Source organism: Protopterus annectens, chromosome 7.part0 (genome assembly GCF_019279795.1).
Source record: "Protopterus annectens isolate FY-2018-M chromosome 7.part0, PAN1.0, whole genome shotgun sequence".
Classification (NCBI taxonomy): domain Eukaryota; kingdom Metazoa; phylum Chordata; order Ceratodontiformes; family Protopteridae; genus Protopterus; species Protopterus annectens.
In genome coordinates this window covers 144,497,882-144,513,722 of record NC_056739.1, presented here as the reverse complement: position 1 = coordinate 144,513,722, position 15,841 = coordinate 144,497,882, and positions in this window count along the sequence as shown.

Sequence of the window (15,841 nt, the reverse complement as noted above, 5' to 3'; positions counted from 1 at the left end):
GCCTGCCAGATGGTGTATGCATGTAAAACAGAAGCTGAAAATGCACATTCAGAAGAACTGTCATATATAATAGGTGAGAGCAATAGCTTTCTAATGGTTATTCACTTTATATTATCTTGGAATGTAAATGGCCTTGCAAATAAACAAAAAGGAAAGTATTACATTGTATTAAGAAGTGTAGGGTGCAAATACTGCTGTAGGAGACAAATGGATAGAAATAAGTGTCTGAATTTGACAAAGAAATGATTTAAGGATAGATATTCAGGAGAATGTTAGGGACAAAGAAATGGAGGAGTAATAACACTGATGTCTAGGGGGGCCCCAGTATTGGTAGAAGAGTGGGGGAAGTCTTTAGTGGTAGATTTGTGTTAGAAAGGGGCTGTTTGCTAGGGAGTAGGAGAATTATGTAGGCATCTGTTTATATTCATTCACAAACTGGTGCCTTGGAGCTTAAGACAATGTTGTGAGAATTAATGAGCTTTCTACGGGGAATATTATTTATAGATGGAGGCTGGAATTTGATTTGCAGTAGTGAGGCTGTATTGGGGGGGTGGCAAGGGAAAATGTAACAAAAGAGGGTAGATTTCTGAAGAAATCTTTCAAAATAATTGGCATGGAAGGTGTGAATTTACTAGTAGGAACTCAGAATTACATATTATTCCCCAGGGTACCATAAATGGGATAGACTGAGTAGATATTATATTTCACAGATGCATGAGCATTTAATTGAAACCTTTGATACACATCCACACACTGTTTCAGATCATGCACTAATAAAAACTAAGATAAAAATACAGGATAATAAAGTAAAACTGAGACACTTGTGCTTTCCTATTTAAGTAATAAAAAGATGAATTTAATTGAGTGGATATTGGAAATTGAGAGTTATTAGGGAAGACAGAAGTCCCATAAATGGGATAGCTCGTGAGTGGGATAAAATGAAAGTGGAGTGTAAAATAGGGTAGAAACAGAAGAGAAATAGTTATGGTTAAGAAGTAACAGGAATTATTTAGAAGGGCTGACAAAAGTTAAAGTATTACAGAATAAGGGGAATCTCACAGCACAAGAGAAGGCACAAAAGCAGAGTGCTAAAGAGAAAATAAGGGAGTGTTTGGGCAATATGCATGAGTTTAGAAAGATTAAGAAACGGTTTTTGATAATAACTCAACAGCACAATAACTTAAGCAACAGAAAGTAGAAAGGGCTATTACCAAACTTAAGGAGCCAGTGAATAATGCTGAAGAGGAGGAGTGATGGGAGGGCATGAATTGAGCGATTTACGTACTGTTGTAGCGAATGATCATTGTTATAAAAAAAGAAAATGTGTACGCTGAGCTTCTGCAGAAAAGCATGTAAGGATATGAAACACACATCGCAATTGTTTTGTTTAAAAATATTGGATGGGACAGTCTGTTAATCTAGTAATTCTAAAGTGGCACAGCACTGGAGGAAAGATCAAATTAGTTGTTTTGTAAAATCTAGTTTTCCCTTTTCTCCACATTGCTTTAATCTCACAGTTAGTATATTTGAGGTTTGCTGCGGGTGACAAAGCCCAGTTATCAAAGGGATGCCAGGGGAGGTGCATTGCCACATTAGTTTTGTTTTAATAGCTGCTTAAAAATATAGCTTAAGATATGATTGTTTTCGTAGTTTTGTTTTTAGTGTGTTAATGCCTTTGTATGGATTATTTTGAGTTTGCAGAGTGTGTGTAATCATTGTTTTGTGATAATTATTGTCAGTCTCTAACTGAAGACTCGCTGTTTACCTCTTCCATGTGTCATCTTGCAAACATGATCTCTTATTTCTTTAGGTCAAAGCTCAGATTTCTAGAACTGATGACTCCTAGAATAGTTCATCTGTTAACATGCAAATTTGTTTTTTGTCTTCCCATGTTTATGTTTAATTTATTTGTTTTATTAGTGTAAAATACAACACAGATCAAAAATAAATTTACCGCATTCATGAGTAAAACTTCGTAGTTACCCAAACACTGAAGCACAGCTGTATGATGTAGGGTTGCTTTGCCACTGGGCCCTTTAGAGTCTATGGAGTGATTCTAAAGACTGAACGCTAACCAAACTGATTCTTTAAAGTTTTGTATGAGCCTCACACAACTAACAGTAAAAAAAAAAAAAAAAAAAAAAAAGCTGACAAAATGTTAACATAAGAAATAATACTTTCTGTGAAACTGAACAAATCTAAGGAATGCTATTTAGTCTGAAATTGGAACAGCTTCTTATTAGTACTATTAAAGGTGGGACCCTCACAAAAGAACAGGAGTATATGTTGCTGGTTATTTCAAAGTTTTATGAGTGAATATGTTATTTTTTTAGAGACTGCACTTATTTGTTAAGTAATATCCGTTTGTGTCATAAACATCTTTTGGATTTTGAATTTTGAGATTGGTTGGAGCATTCCAAATTTCAGATCTTAGTTTAGATTCCTGATCAGCTCAGTAAATTACCAAAGCTGTTCCCTCCTGCTGAATGTTGTAGAAAGTCATTGTAAAGGTCCACATATGATAGTCATTTGCATCATTAGCCTGTTTTTCACTGATTTTAATGGTATATTTTTAACAGGTGGAAAGATAGATGCAATCCCTCCAAAAAAAGCAGAGTGCCCTGACTTTTCCAGTTGACATGTAGAGATTTGTTAAATTCTTCTGCTTCTCTATCCCTGTTGTAGTTTCTCCCTCCACCCATTAAACAGACATTACCTGGTCACAGCAGACACCTGTTAAATTGCATCCTACATTTAGAAGCTGCAGAGGTAATTTCATTGTCTGCATTCACTACTGCACATTCAGGCATGCATCCTTTGCTGACAGGAGCAGCTGTTTGAGCCTGTAAACTAGAAATGACATAATTTTCAGTCTCCTGAAAGAATTTTCCATCAGTAGTCTGTCTGTAGGGTTGAAGGCTTTTCTGTTTGTGTTCATTGCTGATCTGTTGTACACCTCACCACTGTAAGTTGGCCAAAAGTATATAGGTCAGGATTGCTAACAAGCTGAAAGACTTGTTGTGTTGTATAACTTACTTTAAAGATATTGGGCCTTCATATGCCTTGTAATTTCTGTACGGTTTAGTTAATAGTAACATTCTTGCAGTGGCACTTTTGGTATGGTACTGTACTGCAACACTTTACCGGGCAGTGTTTGGTTTATGGAATACCATAACACTCCTGCTGTACAGTGTTAGGTTTATGGAATACCGTAAACTCCTGCTGTGCAGTGTTCGGTTTATGTAATACCGTAACGCTTTTGCTGTGCAATGTTTGGTTTATGTTATACCATAACACTCCTGCTGTGCAGTGTTTGGTTTATGTAATACCGTAACAGTTCTGCTGTGCAGTGTTTGATTTATGTAATACCGTAACACTCCTGTTGTGCAGTGTTTGGTTTATGTAATACAGTAACACTCCTGCTGTGGAGTGTTTGATTTATGTAATACCGTAACACTTCTGCTGTGCAGTGTTTGGTTTATGTAATACCGTAACACTCTTGCTGTGCAGTGTTTGGTTTATGTAATACCGTAACACTCCTGCTGTGCAGTGTTTGGTTTATGTACTACAGTAACACTCCTGCTGTTCAGTGTTTGGTTTATATAATATAGTGATACACTTGCTATGCACTGTTTGGTTTATGTAATACCGTAACAATCCTGCTGTGCAATGTTTGGTTTATGTAATACAGTAGCATTCCTGCTGTGCAGTGTTTGATTTATGTAATACCGTAACATTCTTGCTGTGCACTTTTGATTTATGTAATACAGTAACACTCCTGCTGTACAGTGTTTGGTTTATGTAATACCGTAACACTCCTGCTGTGCAGTGTTTGGTTTAAATACCGTAACACTCCTGTTGTGCAGTGTTTAGTTTATGTAATACAGTAGCACACTTGCTGTGCAGTGTTTGGTTTATGTAATACTGTAACACTCCTGTTTTGCAATGTTTGGTTTATGTAATACAGTAACACACTTGCTGTGCAGTGTTTGGTTTATGTAATACCGCTGCTGTGCAATGTTTGGTTTATGTAATACTGTAACACTCCTGCTGTACAATGTTTGATTTATGTAATACAGTAACACTCCTGCTGTGAAGTGTTTGGTTTATGTAATACCGTAACACTCCTGCTGTGCAATGTTTGGTTTATTTAATACAGTAACACTCCTGCTGTGCAGTGTTTGGTTTACATAATACAGCAACACTCCTGCTGTGCAGTGTTTGGTTTATATAATACAGTAACACTCCTGCTGTGCAGTGTTTGGTTTATGTAATACCGTAACACTCCTGCTGTGCAGTGTTTGGTTTACATAATACAGTAACACTCCTGCTGTGCAGTGTTGGTTTTATGTAAAACCATAACACTCCTGCTGTGCAGTGTTTGCTTTATTTAATACAGTAACACTCCTGCTGTGCAGTGTTTGGTTTATGTAATACCGTAACACTCCTGCTGTGCAATGTTTGGTTTATGTAATACCGTAACACTCCTGCTGTGCAATGTTTGTTTTATGTAATACCGTAACACTCCTGTTGTGCAGTGTTTGGTTTATGTAATACAGTGACACACTTGCTGTGCAGTGTTTGGTTTATGTAATACCGTAACACTCCTTTTGTGCAGTGTTTGGTTTATGTAATACAGTAGCACCCTTGCTGTGCAGTGTTTGGTTTATGTAATACAGGAACACTCCTGCTGTGCAGTGTTTGGTTTTTGTAATACTGTAACCCTCCTCCTGTGCAGTATTTGGTTTATGTAATATCGTAACACACTTGCTGTGCAGTGTTTGATTTATGTAATACAGTAACATTCCTGCTGTGCAGTGTTTGGTTTATGTAATACTGTAACACTTCTGCTGTGCAGTGTTTGGTTTATGCAATACAGTAACACACTTGCTGTGCAGTGTTCGGTTTATGTAATACCGCTGCTGTGCAATATTTGGTTTATGTAATACCATAACATTCCTGCTGTGCAGTGTTTGGTTTATGTAATACAGTAGCACTCTTGCTGTGCAGTGTTTGGTTTATGTAATACCATAACACTCCTGCTGTGCAGTGTTTGGTTTATATAATACAGTAACACTCCTGCTGTGCAGTGTTTGGTTTATGTAATACCGTAACACTCCTGCTGTGCAGTGTTTGGTTTACATAATACAGTAACACTCCTGCTGTGCAGTGTTTGGTTTATGTAAAACCGTAACACTCCTGCTGTGCAGTGTTTGGTTTATTTAATACAGTAACACTCCTGCTGTGCAGTGTTTGGTTTATGCAATACCGTAACACTCCTGCTGTGCAATGTTTGGTTTATGTAATACCGTAACACTCCTGTTGTGCAGTGTTTGGTTTATGTAATACAGTAGCACCCTTGCTGTGCAGTGTTTGGTTTATGTAATACCGTTGCTGTGCAATGTTTGGTTTATGTAATACCGTAACACTCCTGCTGTACAGTGTTTGATTTATGTAATCCTACTGTGCAGTATTTGGTTTATGTAATACCATAACACTCCTGTTGTGCAGTGTTTGGTTTAAGTAATACAGTAACACACTTGCTGTGCAGTGTTTGGTTTATGTTTGGTTTAAGTAATACAGTAACGCACTTGCTGTGCAGTGTTTGGTTTATGTAATACCATATAACACACTGCTGTGCAGTGTTTGGTTTATGTAATACAGGAACACTCCTGCTGTGCAGTGTTTCGTTTTTGTAATACTGTAACACTCCTCTTGTGCAGTATTTGGTTTATGTAATACCGTAACACACTTGCTGTGCAGTGTTTGATTTATGTAATACAGTAACACTCCTGCTGTGCAGTGTTTGGGTTATGTAATACTGTAACACTTCTGCTGTGCAGTGTTTGGTTTATGCAATACAGTAACGCACTTGCTGTGCAGTGTTCGGTTTATGTAATACCGCTGCTGTGCAATATTTGGTTTATGTAATACCGTAACATTCCTGCTGTGCAGTGTTTGGTTTATGTAATACAGTAGCACTCTTGCTGTGCAGTGTTTGGTTTATGTAATATAGTAACACACTTGCTGTGCAGTGTTTGGTTTATGTAATACCATAACACTCCTGCTGTGGAGTGTTTGGTTTATGTAATACAGTAGCACTCTTGCTGTGGAGTGTTTGATTTATGTAATACTGTAACACTTGCTGTGCAGTGTTTGGTTTGTGTAATACCATAACACTCCTGCTGTGCAGTGTTTGGTTTATGTAATACCGTAACACACTTGCTGTACAGTGTTTGGTTTATGTAATACAGTAACACTCCTGCTGTGCAGTGTTTGGTTTATGTAATACTGTAACACTCCTGCTGTGCAGTGTTTGGTTTATGTAATACCGTAACACTCCTGCTGTACAGTGTTTGGTTTATGTAATACAGTAACACTCCTGCTGTGCAGTGTTTGGTTTCCGTAATACCATAACACTCCTGCTGTGCAGTGTTTGGTTTATGGTAATACCTGCTGTGCAGTGTTTGGTTTATGTAATACCATAACACACTTGCTGTACAGTGTTTGGTTTATGTAATACAGTAAGACTCCTGCTGTGCAGTGTTTGGTTTATGTAATACCGTAACACTCCTGCTGTGCAGTGTTTGGTTTATGTAATACTGTAACACTCCTGCTGTGCAGTGTTTTTTTTATGAAGCACTGTACTCTAACACTCAATCACTCCTGCATGCAGTATTTGATTTATGTAGTACTACATATGACACTCCCATTGTACAGTATTTGGTTTATATAATACTGTTCTCTAATACCCCCACCATACAGTACGTGTCATGTAATAATGTACTATAACCCTTGCACCATGCAGTGTTTGATTTATGCAGTACTTTAGTGTCACACTCCTGTTGTGCACTATTTGTTTTATGTAGCATTATATTTTAACACTCCTCATTTTACAGTATTAGGTGTATGTAGTACTGTGCTGTACTGTAACTGTCCCACCAGGCAGTATTTGCTTTACATAGAACTGTACTGTAACAGTCCTTATAACACTCCTGAGGTGAAGTGCTTGGTTTATGTAATACTGGACTGGAACTCCCCTGCCATGCAATGTTTGGTTTATATAATACTGTAATACTCCTCATCATGCAGTATTTAGTTTATGTAGTATTGTACTATAACACTCTTGAAATGAAGTATTTAGTTTATGTAGTACTGTAACACTGACTTTGTGCAGTATTTGGTTTCTGTAATTCTGTGGTTTCTGTAGTACTGTAACACTCCCACTGTTCAGTACTTGACTTATATAAGACTGTATTGTACTGTAACCCTCCCATCATGCAATATTTGTTTTATGTAGTACTGTACTGTAATACTCCTGCTGGGCAATGTTTGCTATATGTCGTACTGTAACTCTCCTTTTGTGCAGTATTTGGCTTATGTAATACTATACTCTAATAATCCTGTTGTGCAGTAGTTCTTTTATGTAATACTGTACTGTAACTCCTTCTATGCAGTATATAGTTTATCCAATACTGTACTATAACCCTCCCACCATGCAGTATCTGCTTTATGTGGTACTGTACAGAAACACTCCTGCTGTGGTATTTGGTTTATGTAGCACCGTACTGTAACATGTTAATTGTGCTGTACTGAAAAGCTACCACCACTCACTACTTGGTTTATGTAGTATGTACTGTAACACTTCCATCATGCAGTATTTGGTTTATGTAATATTGTTGATGTTCTTCATCTCACATTGCTGCAGTCCTTACACTTGGGTAGTCCGCTGTCCTCGGTCGGCCCGAATATCAAAGTATAAGGCTGACGTCGGTCAAGGCGTATTAGACTGACATCAGGACGTCAGGGTACAAATGCGCATGACCGACGTCATATCCTCAGTCTTTTTTGCCGCATGGTCCGATGCAGAAGCAGCGTTGCAAGTGCCGCTCATGCGTTCTGAAATTTTTCGAGTTCGGAGTTTCAGACCGAGTCAAAGTTGGCTAAGTACCGTGGGAATATTTTGCTTTTTCTTGCCTCAGTGGTTTACCGGATGTCAGAAAAAGTGAATAACTGTATTTTGTGGGAAACAGATACCGCATAGAGATTATCATACCTTGTGTATTCCTTGTTTAGGGCCTGAGCACGACGTTGTTGGGTGTCGCTTTTGTGCTAGGTTCAATAAGCGCACTATTAAGAGAAGGTTAGATTGTGCCAGGTTAGTCTTTGGGAAGCGGTGCAATTACACTATGCCGCCGGATGCTCCGCCAGCTTCTTCAAAGAAGCGCAAGGATAAAGCAGCTAAGCCCAGGGTAGACGAGTCGTCTGCATCGACGCCCGGTTCTTTAGAGGTATCGGTGGAGCCGTGGTTCCACCGGAGGTTTCTCTGGAGGCCCAGGGGGAGACCTTGTTATTGCAGGATGTGGCCTCTCAGGAGGCAAGTCAGGCTGAAGGGGCTTCTCAGGTTACTGTACTCCCCCCCTTCCTAGGGTGGTTAGGCCTTCTGTTTCCAAGGCTTCTCCCAGAGGCAGGCCAGGTTTACCTTCAGTTGGTGTCACTCCTAGTTCTTCAGGATCTGTGCCCAAGAAGCATATGCTTAAAATGGCAGAAGATTTGATTACCTTAATTAGAGGTTCTTTGCCCCCTCCTGATAAGAGGCCTAGGGTGGAACCTGAGTTAGGGAGTGTTGAGCAGGCTTCAGATGTTTCAGAGTCTTCGACTGAAGACTTGCAGGAGTATTCTCCTTATTCTGATTCTGATGTGGATGATTCTACTCCTTCTGCTTCTCCTCCTGAGGATTTTTCTTTTTCAGAGACCCTCCATTCCATGAGGGAGCATTTTAAGTGGGAAGGTCAGGATTTCTCAGATTCCAGGAAAAGGCTTGGGGAATTTCTGTTTTTACCCCAGCATAGGCCTTTGGCTATACCTCCTGTTTTGGATGTTGTGGAGGATGTGTTTGCAGAGGCTTCTCTTAATCCTGATTCCCTGCCTCCTGCTCCTGTTAAGCCGGATAGGTATTATAGGGTGCCTGAAGCTCATAAGTTTCTTTTTAAGAGTCCTAGGGTGGACCCAGAAACTGTTAGTCAGGGGCCTAATGGTGTTAAGGCTTCTGTTGTTAAAAATCCGGTTCCTCCAGATAAAGAGGCTAGGGCTTTGGATAGATGGGGAAAGAAAGTTTATACGTCTTCCACCCTAGCTATGAGGGCTCTAAATTGCCAGATGTTCTTCATCTCACATTGCTGCAGTCCTTACACTTGGGTAGTCCGCTGTCCTCGGTCGGCCCGAATATCAAAGTATAAGGCTGACGTCGGTCAAGGAGCATTAGACTGACATCAGGACATCAGGGTACAAATGCGCATGACCGACGTCATATCCTCAGTCTTTTTTGCCGCATGGTCCGATGCAGAAGCAGCGTAAGTGCCGCTCGCTCTGAAATTTTTCGAGTTCGGAGTTTCAGACCGAGTCAAAGTTGGCTAAGTACCCCGTTGGGGAATATTTTACTTTTTTCTTGCCTCAGTGGTTTACCGGATGTCAGAAAAAGTGAATAACTGTATTTCTTGTGGGAAACAGATACCGCACAGAGATTATCATACCTTGTGTATTCCTTGTTTAGGGCCTGAGCACGACGTTGTTGGGTGTCGCTTTTGTGCTAGGTTCAATAAGTGCACTATTAAGAGACGGTTAGATTGTGCCAGGTTAGTCTTTGGGAAGCGGTGCAATTACACTATGCCGTTGGATGCTCCGGCGTCCGCTTCTTCAAAGAAGCGCAAGGATAAAGCAGCTAAGCTCAGGGTAGAAGTCCGCATCGGACGCCGGTTCTTTAGAGGTATCGGTGGAGCCGGTGGTTCCACCGGAGGTTTCTCTGGAGGCCCAGGGGGAGACCTTGTTATTGCAGGATGTGGCCTCTCAGGAGGCAAGTCAGGCTGAAGGGGCTTCTCAGGTTACTGTACTCCCCTCCCTTCCTAGGGTGGTTAGGCCTTCTGCTTCCAAGGCTTCTCCCAGAGGCAGGCCAGGTTTAGCTTCAGTTGGTGTCACTCCTAGTTCTTCAGGATCTGTGCCCAAGAAGCATATGCTTAAAATGGCAGAAGATTTGATTACCTTAATTAGAGGTTCTTTGCCCCCTCCTGATAAGAGGCCTAGGGTGGAACCTGAGTTAGGGAGTGTTGAGCAGGCTTCAGATGTTTCAGAGTCTTCGGCTGAAGACTTGCAGGAGTATTCTCCATATTCTGATTCTGATGTGGATGATTCTACTCCTTCTGTTTCTCCTCCTGAGGATTTTTCTTTTTCAGAGACCCTCCATTCCATGAGGGAGCATTTTAAGTGGGAAGGTCAGGATTTCTCAGATTCCAGGAAAAGGCTTAGGGAATTTCTGTTTTTACCCCAGCATAGGCCTTTGGCTATACCTCCTGTTTTGGATGTTGTGGAGGATGTGTTTGCAGAGGCTTCTCTTAATCCTGATTCCCTGCCTCCTGCTCCTGTTAAGCCGGATAGGTATTATAGGGTGCCTGAAGCTCATAAGTTTCTTTTTAGAGTCCTAGGGCGGACCCAGAAACTGTTAGTCAGGGGCCTAAGGGTGTTAAGGCTTCTGTTGTTAAAAATCCGTTCCTCCAGATAAAGAGGCTAGGGCTTTGGATAGATGGGGAAAGAAAGTTTATCGTCTTCCACCCTAGCTATGAGGGCTCTAAATTGCCAGTTTCACATGTTGAAATACCAAAACTATCTACTGTCTCAATTAAAGTCTAAGGTAGATGCTCTGGCGGAAGGTATTGACTGTAAAGAGTTACAGGATTTGGTACATGTCTCTGAACAGGTGGGTAAGCATTCTTTGCAATGTGGTTTTGATGCTGTACAGGCCTCGTCTAGGGTGGCTGCCACAGGGTCAGTTCTTCGCAGGCACGCCTGGCTGAGGGATCAGAATTTATCTGACCATGTTAAGACAAGGATTTTGGATGCTCCTTTACAATCTGATGTGTTATTTGGTTCACCTGTTGAGGCAGTCTTAAAGAAAATGGAAGACAAGGCTAAGTCTATGCAGACTGTTAAAGATTTTTTGCAGGTTCAGCAGAAATTGGCCTACTAAGGGGTGGACGTATCCTTCTTATGATTCCCAGTCTAGGGGCAGGTCTAGACGGGGTAGGGGCAGAGCTCAGGGCTCTTTCAGGCCTAGAACAGGGAGTTCACCTGCACAGTCTTCGGGTGAGGGCAGGGGTCAGTCCTTTCGTAAACAGACCCAATGACCTACCTTTTCAGCTGCCAGAGTCTTCTCGACTAGCAGCACCTTTGGGAGGAAGGTTGGCACTTTTCAAAGAAAATTGGAGTTTAATTACCCAAGACAGATGGGTATTGGATATCATACACCAAGGTTACAGGTTTTATTTCCATACCTTGCCTCCTTTCAAAGGCATGCCAGACGTTCCTCCTCAGCAAAGAATAGAGGCTCACAGACAGATTTCTCTGCTACTCCAAATAGGAGCCATTCAGCCGGTCCCTCTGTCAGAAGTGGGCCTAGGATTTTATTCTCGCCTGTTCCTAGTACCAAAGAAGGGGAACACGTGGAGACCAATTTTGGATTTATCTATCCTCAACACTTATCTGGACATTCCCAAGTTCAAAATGTTGACGTTACAACAGCTTTTACCTCTGCTGGGCAAAGATCATTGGATGGTGACTCTGGATCTCAAGGAGGCTTACCTTCATGTTCCTATCAGGCTAAGTTGCAGGAAGTATCTACGCTTCGGCTGGGACTTCTCATTATCAGTTCTCTGCATTGCCCTTTGGCTTATCTACTGCGCCCAGAGTATTCACAAGGTTCTGGCTCCAGTAATAGCTTTCTTCAGGCTAAGAGGGATACAGATCTATCCTTATTTGGACGATTGTCTGATTCTGGCTCAAGGAAAGAAGAGCTTCTTCATCATCTTCACTATGTGATAGCAGTGCTAAGATGCCTAGGGTATTCTGTGAACGAAATAAAGTCCAGTCTAGTACCCTCTCAGGACATGTGCTTTCTGGGTGTGAGACTGAATACAGCATCCCAGATGGCCTTTTGACCCCGGACAAACAAAAGAATCTTTGCCTGTACTTGCATCAATTGTCTCATCAGTCCAGGCTGACTGCAAGGACAGTCCTTCAAGCCTTGGGGTTCATGGCATCTTGTATTCTGGTGCTTCCCAATGCCAAACTGCATATGAGGAAGTTACAATGGTATCTCAAAATGTATGGACACAGCACTGCCAAGATTTGGACACTGTCATTCAGATAATACCTTGCATTCAAAAGGAATTTTTGTGGTGGGCTCAGGAATGTCACCTAAACAAGGGACTCTCTGTGACCCGCCAGAGGCGAGTCAGATTCTAACGACAGATGCCTCAGACAAAGCTTGGGGAGCTCATCTAAATGGAAAGTGGATACAAGACACGTGGCCTGCCAGACTTCTACATCTACATATCAACCTGAAGGAGATGTTAGCAGTCCAATTTGCATTAATAGCTTTCAAGGATTTACTTCTTCCAGGGCAGGTGTTGATTCTAACAGACAACACAACTGTCATGTGGTACATCAACAAGCAAGGGGAACACATTCTTATCCTCTGTGCAGACAAGCAATGATTTTGTGGGAGACTGCTCTCAGTTTACAGCTAAATCTTCAGGCAAGGTTTCTGCCGGGAGCACAGAACTCCTTAGCAGATGTGTTGAGCAGACAAATTATGGATCCCCACGAGTGGAAATTGGATCCTCATGTATTTCAGAACTTGACAGTGTCATGGGGAACTCCAGACATAGATCTGTTCGCTTCTCCACTAAACTACCAGCTGCCAAAGTTTTGCACAAAAAGTTTTCATCCCACAGCTTGGAAGGTGGATGCTCTTTCATTCAATTGGAGCAATCTTCATGTGTACGCCTTTCCACCTCTGCCTCTCCTCCCAAAGGTACTTCTGAAGGTCAGACAGGACAAGCCAAGGATGATTTTAATAGCTCCAGATTGGCCTCGACAGCATTGGTACTCACTACTGAGAAGTCTGGTACGGGAGCCTCCATGGCCTTTACCTTCGATTCCACACCTGCTGACTCAGGAGAACAGTCATTTACTCAATGTCAAACTTCACTCTCTTCACCTGACAGCCTGGCATATTCTGTTTTAAACTCTGGAGGGTTTCAGCTTCCACAGCAAGTTTTGAATGTTATTTTGGAAGCCAGACGGCCAAGTACAAGGAAAGTGTACGCAGATAAATGGAAGAGATTTTTATTTTGGAGTGCAGCAAAAGCATTTGATGTTTCTAAGCCTAATTTAAGTGTGGCTCTTCAATATCTAACTGAGTTACTGGACAAAGGTTTGTCCTTCTCTTCTATTAAGATTCATGCTGCAGCAATTTCTGCTCACTATGATTGTGACCCACCATTGTTTTCTCATCCTTTGTTTAAGCAATTCCTTAGAGGGGCAAAGAATATAAGACCCCCACAGAGAGCTCCTACTCCTGCTTGGGATCTCAATTTTGTGTTGGAGAAACTCACTCTACAACCTTTTGAGCCTGCAGCTACTGCTGAGTTGAAATATTTATCATGGAAGACTGCTTTTTGTTAGCCATTACCTCTGTAGAAGGGTTTCTGAATTACAGGCCCTTATGGCAGTTGAGCCTTTCTTAATTTTCCATAAGGATAGGGTATCTTTACGTACTAATCCTTCCTTTATGCCTAAAGTGGTTTCTAGTGTGTCTTTAAACCAAACTATTCATTTGCCTACCTTTTATGCAAACCCCCAAATAAAGGGGAAAAGATTTTGCACACTTTGGATATACACAGGCAGTTGCGATATTATTTGAGCAGAACTAAAGGGTTCAGGCAGTCTCAGCAGTTATTTGTTTCTTTTGCTTTGAGTTCTCAGGGCAAGCCTGTGTCAAAACAAACTATTTCTAAGTGGATTGGGTTTTGCATTGCTTTCTGTTATTCCCATCATGGCAAGGAGGTTCCAGCTGGGATTAGGCCTCATTCCACTAGGGCTACTGCCACTTCAACAGCTTTTTAAGGGGTGGCAACTAAAGATATCTTGGAGGCAGCTACTTGGAGTTCTGTGCACACTTTCTCTAAGCATTATCACCTTCCACTTTACTCTAAATCTAGGGCTGGTTTTGCCACTGCTATTTTACAGGGCATTTTGGCAGCTCCTGCTTCTTTATAGTTGTGCCAGCCTCCCTTACCTCTGCTTTGGGATTCTACCCAAGTGTAAGGACTGCAGCAATGTGAGATGAAGAACATAGTACAGTTTTGTACCTACCATAAATGTAGATGTTCAAGATCCACATTGCTGCAGTCCAATCCTCCCTCCTTCCCCTCTGTAGTTAGAGGCGGTTGTGTGGGTTGGATTGTATATATTGTGTATATTGTATATATTGTACATATTATTAGTGCTAGGGTGGTTGGTTGTTGGTTTTGTTGTCTTTGGGTTTTGACCTTTCTTGTTAGGGTCTTCTGACATCTGGGGTAAGAAAAGACTGAGGATATGACGTCGGTCATGCGCATTTGTACCCTGACGTCCTGATGTCAGTCTAATGCGCCTTGACCGACGTCAGCCTTATACTTTGATATTCGGGCCGACCGAGGACAGCGGACTACCCAAGTGTAAGGACTGCAGCAATGTGGATCTTCGAACATCTACATTTATGGTAGGTACAAAACTGTACTTTTCACATGTTGAAATACCAAAACTATCTACTGTCTCAATTGAAGTCTAAGGTAGATGCTCTGGCGGAAGGTATTGACTGTAAAGAGTTACAGGATTTGGTACATGTCTCTGAACAAGTGGGTAAGCATTCTTTGCAATGTGGTTTTGATGCTGTACAGGCCTCGTCTAGGGTGGCTGCCACAGGGTCAGTTCTTCGCAGGCACGCCTGGCTGAGGGATCAGAATTTATCTGACCATGTTAAGACAAGGATTTTGGATGCTCCTTTACAATCTGATGTGTTATTTGGTTCACCTGTTGAGGCAGTCTTAAAGAAAATGGAAGACAAGGCTAAGTCTATGCAGACTGTTAAAGATTTTTTGCAGGTTCAGCCTCCGAAGTTTAGCAGAAATTGGCCTACTAAGGGGTGGACGATCCTTCTTATGATTCCCAGTCTAGGGGCAGGTCTAGACGGGTAGGGGCAGAGCTCAGGGCTCTTTCAGGCCTAGAACAGGGAGTTCACCTGCACAGTCTTCGGGTGAGGGCAGGGGTCAGTCCTTTCGTAAACAGACCCAATGACCTAACTTTTCAGCTGCCAGAGTCTTCTCGACTAGCAGCACCTTTGGGAGGAAGGTTGGCACTTTTCAAAGAAAATTGGAGTTTAATTACCCAAGACAGATGGGTATTGGATATCATACACCAAGGTTACAGGTTTTATTTCGATACCTTGCCTCCTTTCAAAGGCATGCCAGACGTTCCTCCTCAGCAAAGAATAGAGGCTCACAAACAGATTTCTCTGCTACTCCAAATAGGAGCCATTCAGCCGGTCCCTCTGTCAGAAGTGGGCCTAGGATTTTATTCTCGCCTGTTCCTAGTACCAAAGAAGGGGAACACGTGGAGACCAATTTTGGATTTATCTATCCTCAACACTTATCTGGACATTCCCAAGTTCAAAATGTTGACGTTACAACAGCTTTTACCTCTGCTGGGCAAAGATCATTGGATGGTGACTCTGGATCTCAAGGAGGCTTACCTTCATGTTCCTATCAGGCTAAGTTGCAGGAAGTATCTACGTTTCCGAGCTGGGACTTCTCATTATCAGTTCTCTGCATTGCCCTTTGGCTTATCTACTGCGCCCAGAGTATTCACGAAGGTTCTGGCTCCAGTAATAGCTTTCTTCAGACTAAGAGGGATACAGATCTATCCTTATTTGGACGATTGTCTGATTCTGGCTCAAGGAAAAGAAAAG